At 46.0% G+C, this 7,500-nt stretch overlaps 1 protein-coding gene across 4 annotated transcripts in view; it reads right to left on the bottom strand.

Annotated features, from left to right (window-relative positions):
• Positions 1 to 3,272, bottom strand: part of LOC123517898 (trithorax group protein osa-like) — a 68,124-nt gene extending 64,852 nt beyond the window's left edge. For all 4 annotated transcript variants that reach the window (XM_045278352.1, XM_045278354.1, XM_045278353.1 and 1 more), the window contains exon 1: positions 1,652 to 3,272. The gene's annotated coding sequence lies outside the window, so the exon portion shown is untranslated. The remainder of the gene's footprint in view (positions 1 to 1,651) is intronic.
• Positions 3,273 to 7,500: the final 4,228 nt, after the last annotated feature.

Below are 7,500 nucleotides of genomic sequence, written 5' to 3'. Positions count from 1 at the left end.
ACCACTACGCAATGCATCACCACCACCACCATCACCATTCCCAAACCGTTACCACACATCCAACACCCAAAACTTGAACCCACCACCACTACCACATGCATCCTTCCCCGATATATTCCTACCACCACCACACCACCACCAGCTGGAACGAAACGTACCACCACCACTACAAGTTACGAACGTGGTAGTGGTGGTGATGGCGGCCAAGGGCAGAGCGTGGATTGGAGGCGAAGTAAAAGGTGGAGAGTTGGTGTTGAGTGGTGAAGAAGGTTCTGACAGTGGTGGTGGAGATAGCTAAGAGTTTGTGGAGAGAGAGAGAGAGAGAGAGAGAGAGAGAGAGAGAGAGAGAGAGAGAGAGAGAGAGAGAGAGAGAGAGAGAGAGAGACTGCACCAGCCACCTACAAATGGCGGGGGAATGGAGGACGTGGGGGCTGAGTTGAGTTGGGGTGGTGGTGGCGGTGGTGAGGCGGCAGCCAGGCGGCGGGCGGGTGGGCGTCTGGGGGAGATGGGGAGCGTCATCACACCCCCACCGCGCCCACATCCCCACCACTCCACCACCACCCCAGAACAAACAAAGGTTGACTAGCGCCCCCTCCCTCTCTCACAGGCACAAACACACACACGTAACACTATCGCCATCACTACCCGAAAACGTTGAGGGATGGGTCAAGGTGCAGTGAGGAGAGGGACACACACACACGCGGACCGAAGCACGTGGTGTTGGTAGTTTTGGCCAGAGCGCCTCGACCAATCCTTTTAATAATCAACAATTACCATTCGGCTACGCGACGAGAAGGGCGTAAGCCGCTCCACCACCGCCACCACCATCACCACCACCACCGCCGCCGCCGCCATTCACCACCACCATCACCACCGCCCGTCCTCCCCAAAGTATTTATTCTCTATTCAAGACTAAAGTTGGTCAGTAAAGAGGCGAGTGATGGAGAAACGTTGTGGAGGAGGAGGTGGAGGGGAGGAGGAGGTGAGGCCACGCCGGCATTGTTTACAGGCTGTCACGTGCGTAAGGGAAGCCTGACATGGCAAGTAAATAATTGACAAGTAATGCATATTGCAGCCGTGCTTGTGGCCCTCGTCGGGGGGCCTCGCCTCATGGGGGCCGCTGACCGCTTACACGTGGGCCTGGATCACGTCGGCCTCCATACGGGCGTCTTACGTGAAATAAAGTGGAAATTTGGGGGAAAAAATGTTGTTGGAGTGAGCTACGTGGCGGCGGCGGCAAGGGTCCTCCCCGGCTGAGCGCCCGCCCGGCCAGCCAAGCGCCCGCCTCCCCGCCTGACCGCCGCCACCCGGCCCGCCATGCAAAAACTGGGGTGGGTGATGCTGGTATCAGCTGATGTGACCCCCCCTACCCCCCATCCGCCCACGCCGCCCACACCACGCCCACAACGCCCCTACATAACGCCAATCCAGCCCGAAGTGAACAGGGGCGTGGGGTGCGGGCAGGGACTGTGAAGGGCTGCAGGCCGACCCCGGCTGCCCAACAGGCCTGACAGCTGCTGCACGCCCTCACGCCCACCCCGCCCGCAAAACAGTCACGCCAAACCACCCTAAACCCTTCATGCAAGAGGTCCAGCCCGGCCCCAGCCCAGGAGCACGCCCGCAACCCCGCAGGACAAGTGTGCTCATTTACCTTTTTGTATGGTGTGAGGGTCTCCAGGGCCGCGCGGTGGCGGGCGCTCCTGTTGGGGGGAACCTGTGTGGTGGCCGTGGGCGTGGAGGAGAGGGCGTACGGGCGGCGTGGTGGATAAAATAAGTGGGTGTGTTGTGAGGGAACAGCGGCCGGCAGTATCGACCAACAGCACCTCTGGCCCGGCGAGAGTAGCCGAGCGTCACCACCACCACCACCACCACCACCACTGCGGTGCCTTCACCACCACTCCTACACCAATGCCACCACTAAGGAGCCACCTTCCCTCGTCACTCTCCGCCTGCAGGGTACACTCAGGCCTCAGGAAGGCGGTACACCATAGCTAGGAACACAATTTCCAGTTACACTGCAAAAAGTGGGCGACAGTCTCCTGGCGCGAGTAACCGATCTCGCCACAGCCCGTCCCAACTATCACCTCGAATTCACCATCTATTTCTCACTTTTAGGTCGTCATTCACCACTCACATCACACACTACATCTTGCTCCAGGTCTTGCGCGACGTTTGAGGCACATTTTCGGCACTGAACCCTCGATTTTAGGGGTGAAAAGTGTGAGGGAAGCCGCTGAGCGCTGCACCAAGCCGCGCGACTCGAGTGTGTGGCGCGCCGAACAAGGGACTGTGGCGGGGTCGTGCTCCCACCCAACACAGCCCTTTTTTATTCCATATTTCTCTCTCCCTGTTACTCTCACGGGCTTCTGAGTAGCCCTCAGTCACAGTCTGATCTCCCGGAGACCTCCTCCGTGGCTCCTTGCACTCATGATAGTACACCAGAGGGAAGAAAACACCGTTGAAAAGTGATTAATCAGGATGTTAGTCGGTGATGCTTCAGCCGCCAGGTGGCAGCAGGGTGCAGCCGGCCGCATCACAGCCAACCCTGGCAGGCGTAGGATTCATGCTACACGCAGCATCTTACGCCACTACCCATCCTAGCTTCATTATCCCGGAATGTACCCACAAAGTAAATGTGACATATAGTAGACTTTATCGTGGTTATTAGCGATACAGACGGTAAGGAACGAGTTGGGTGAGTGGCAAGGTATGAAAGTGTGGGCGGCGGACGGCAGCGCTTAGCACGGCTGGAGGGTTTTCCACAGCCGGCGGAGGAAAGACGTGATCGATGCCAAAGCCAGACCACCACAGCCGATTCACGCACATCTTTCATAAATTAAAAACGCTTTCGATGGTCCAGAAAGGAGTAGATATCGCACGAACGAGAGGGACGGCTGGCCGGAGCCGTCAGGGCGGTGATGGTGGAACCAGGGCGGCCGTGGTGACGAGGATAAAAGCCGGCCGAGTCTCGCTGTGTGCAGCTGCTGTTAGCCGACCCAACCAGCCATCCAGCCAGCAGCAGGCCAGCGCGACCACCACCACCAACAACAACGCGTTGCCTCCCTCCGCCGCCGCCGCCACCACCACCACCACCACCACCATACTACTACTACTACTACCATCATCGTCATAATCCAAAACTTCTTACTGTTATCCACTTTGCCCTTCAAATGCTTTCTAGCAACTTGTACTGTTACAAGAACTACATATCTGAACTTCACAATTACATCATCTCTCTCTCTCTCTCTCTCTCTCTCTCTCTCTCTCTCTCTCTCTCAGCATCACTTCAAATATCTTTTTTTTTTTTCTTTCTTACTTTTTTTTTCTACTCATCCCCAGTCGTTGCCCAGCCAAGCGCCCGTTCACACTTGTCACGTCTGCCTTGTTACCGACCTCTTACTTGTTCCTATCGTGTTACCACTACCCTTACCTAGCAACCAGACGCAGCTGCTCACTACTATCATCACTTCAGATATCCTCTTCATTGCTAAGACTATTACTATTCATGCCATCTTCATTACGCCCATTGATCTCGGGCAAAACTTTGTGTCAAGTGGCTCAAAGCTTCGAACACGGCTATTATATGCTTACCACTAATCATTGCTTTTGACCATTCATCGCATCATTATTACAGATATCCAAGGTCACTATTACTACTACTACTATATACAAATGACTCGACAATTACCAAATTAATATCTACATTACTTTAGAAAATTGTTTACCATCAATAAACTTAAGAAATTACAACCATGTTATTACAGCTTACTTTTGTCATCGACGTATCTGATCACTTATTTTTTTTTTTTTCAACTAAATCTGCCTGATCACAATGTTGATGTGTTACTTCATAAATTAGTAGAATTTCCACTATATTAAAATCACAATATTGAATTGAAGTTTTGTATTTGCATATTTCCTTTTGATGATTCAGATCTTAACATTTCTGGGTCTTCTTTTTATTTTGCAGTTTTCCTTTTTTTTTCTTTCCCGTTTACTAGCAATGTAACTTTCATGATTACTCTCTCTCTCTCTCTCTCTCTCTCTCTCTCTCTCTCTCTCTCTCTCTCTCTCTCTCTCTGTAATCAATGTTGGTTATCTGTTGTTGTGGTGGTGGTGGCGGTGGTAGTGGTGGCAGTGTTGACAGCGAGGATGATGGCAACAGTGGTGGTTGTGGTGTAGTTGTGCAGGGTTAAATGGAAACAGTTATTTGGACAGAACCCACGCGAAGCAAAATTGCAACTAGTCTATTCGTAAATCGTTGTGGAAGTTGTTGTGGTGGTGATGGTGTTGTTGTTGTTGTTGTTTTACTAATGGTGTACTGAAGTGTGTGTGTGTGTGTGTGTGTGTGTGTGTGTGTGTGTGTGTGTGTGTGTGTTTGGAAGAGTTAAATGAAAAAAGAAATGCGGCTTATACTTTTGAAAATGATCTCGACTGAACAATCCAAGGCAGAAAGTTGTACTCTCTCTCTCTCTCTCTCTCTCTCTCTCTCTCTCTCTCTCTCTCTCTCTCTCTCTCTCTCTCTCTCACCTACTCCCAAAACTCGTATCTCTCTCCCCCTGCCTCTCTTCCTCCCTACCCGCCTTACCAACCAACCTCCTCCTCCTCTCCCATCTTCAATCACCTCTCCCTCCCCTTCCTCCCCCACTCCACTACTCCTACCTCCCTCCATCCCCCTTCTCATTCATTCTCTCACTCCCATTCACTGATATACTCTATTTCTTTTTTTTTTTTTTATATATTTCCTCCTCCTCCTCCTCCTCCTCCTCCTCCTCCTCTCCTCTCCACCCATTTTTCTTAGACGTGTAAAAATAGTGGCATAAGTATTTTCTTTATTTTTTTATATTACTCCGTTAAGTTTACTCACTTTTATAAATAGATATGTTTGTTAGTCAGCGTGTTCCTATTGGTCATTCCTTCCTTCTTCCTCCCCAATCACACTGTTCCCTCCTGCCTTTCCCTTTCCCTTTCCGCTGCCTTACTTCCTTCCCTTTAATTTCCCTCTCCTTACCCTTCCCTCCCTCCTCCACCTGCTCTGCGGAATAGATGGTGGTAATGAGAGAGAGAGAGAGAGAGAGAGAGAGAGAGAGAGAGAGAGAGAGAGAGAGAGAGAGAGAGAGAGGGGTATGGAAGATGAAGGATGGCAAGGACTAGTCACTAGGATATGAAGAAAGAAGGAAAGATGGTGATGATGGTGACAAACGGTGGTGATTGCATTTTCATTATTACTATCACCGTACTACTACTACTACTACTACTACTACTACTACTACTACTACTTGTATTTAGCTTATGCGCTTGTCGAACAAAATCTCTCTCTCTCTCTCTCTCTCTCTCCACATGATAACGTAAGTTCGAGTCTGAAAAATACAACGTTTTCTTCAAATCAAAGCGCGCACGTAAAGAAAAAAAAAAGGAAAATCACAATGCGTAACTCTCTCTCTCTCTCTCTCTCTCTCTCTGGTTGCATAAAAGTGCGGTTATTATAGCATATCATAAAAAACTTCAGTAATTAAAACTTGTATTACAGGATTGTCCAAATGTTTACTTTTTTCGTTTTTTCTTTCATCTTTCGCCTTTTTTCCTTCAAGGGAGGGCGGGGTGGTGGGGACTGGGAGGAGGACAGAACTGCAACCAACCAACCAGCTAGAAAGTCCGTCAGTCAGTCAGTCGGAGAGCGATTTGTGGAACTAAAAACTACGAGAAAATATATAAAAGAAAAAGAAAAAATAAATAAAGTATGAAAAAAAAAAAGTTTACACAAGTCAGTCTTCGTGATAGCATTGTTGTTATGATGTTTTTAAGAACTAATATAAACGCTCTCTCTCTCTCTCTCTCTCTCTCTCTCTCTCTCTCTCTCTCGTGTACGTATATTGACATTCACGTGTCAGATTAAAACGAAAATCTTTGTGCATATATATTTATTCTTTTTTGAGTCCGTGTGTGTTCATAACCTCGAAAACAATACGCCTGGAAAAAAAAACGAGAAAAAAAAAAAAAATACTAAAACAAATGAATGAAAAAAAAAAAAATGCCCACCAGCTTTGACTCTGAAACCAAGCGGCTGAATGACACTGATGAATCAAATTAATAAAATAATCAAATCTATAAATAGGAAACGCGATATTGTTTATTTTATTGGCTTTCTCTCTCTCTCTCTCTCTCTCTCTCTCTCTCTCTCTCTCTCTCTCTCTCTCTCTCTTTATTTCTTTAAAGAGTTATTTGTAAACTATATTTTTGAGAAGTAATAAGAATGAAGGGACAAAAAATGAGATAAGAGAATGAAGGATGAAATATGGTAGATAATGAGTGAGTGAGTGAGGGAGGGAGGGAGGGAGGGAATGAGTGAGGGAGGGAGGAGGAGGACTGAAAGGAAAAACGGAAAAAGAAAGTAAAATTAATGTTGGGAGAAAGGGATATACTTATAGAGAAAAGTAAAAGTGAAAAAAAAATGATGGGAGATGAAAGGGAGGAGAGTAAAAAAAGAAAGAAAGAAAAGAAAAGAAAGAAAGAATGAAAGAAAGGAGGGAAGAAAAAATAAAACGGAGTGAGAGCAAGAGGGAAGAAGAAAAATTACAAAGAAAATAAAAAAAAGAATGAAAGGAGAAAGTTATAAAAAAGAAAGTAAGGAAGAAGAGAAATGGTGAAGAATAAAGAAAAAAAAGAAAAAAGGAAAAATAAGACAAGAACAAACCAGCCGAGAGAGAGAGAAAAAAAAAGGCAGATAAATGAGAAGAAAAAAAGAAAATAATAATTCGAAAATATGATGAATGGAAGGAGCGAAGGTGGAAGGAAGGAAATAAAAGAAGAGAGCTGGTCGGAGCCAACTGAAGGAGACGAAAAATGTGTGAAGGATGAAAGGAACGAAGGAACGAAAATGAAAGAAAAAAGAAAAAAAATAAGAGAAAAAAAAAACGGAAAAGAAATTATATATAAAAACTAACGAAGAGAAAAAGATAAATAATAAAGAATGGAAAACAAATGTAGAGGAGGAATTACGAGATTAAAAAAAAAATGAGTGAAAACAGGAGGAATAAGAGAAGCGAAAAGGGGAGTGAGTAGAAACGGAAGAAAAGTAATAAAAGTGTCAAAAGAAAAAAAAAAGGAGAAAAACAAGGTTAATAAGAACGACAGAGAAATGTGAAGATGGAGGAGGACGAGGAAAACTATAAGAAAGATTAAAAAATAATAATAAATTAAGAAAGAAAGAAAGGAACGAAGAAAAAAAAACATAATACATGACAAAATTAAAGAGAGAGAGAGAGAGAGAGAGAGAGAGAGAGAGAGAGAGAGAGAGAGAGAGAGAGAGAGAGAGAGAGAGAGAGAGAGAGAGAGAAAGAGAGAGAGAGAATGACCTATATGCAAAAATTCTAGTAACTTCAATTTTCAAAACAACAGGAAATCTAAATTGAAAAAAAAACTGAAAAATAACAAACTTTTTTCATAATATACAAATTAATAGAAACAAATAATGAGAGAGAGAGAGAGAGAGAGAGAGAG

This window comes from Portunus trituberculatus, chromosome 43 (assembly GCF_017591435.1).
Source record: "Portunus trituberculatus isolate SZX2019 chromosome 43, ASM1759143v1, whole genome shotgun sequence".
Lineage (NCBI taxonomy): Eukaryota > Metazoa > Arthropoda > Malacostraca > Decapoda > Portunidae > Portunus > Portunus trituberculatus.
The sequence above is the reverse complement of the archived record's forward strand: the minus strand, read 5'-3'. Positions and strand labels throughout refer to the sequence as shown.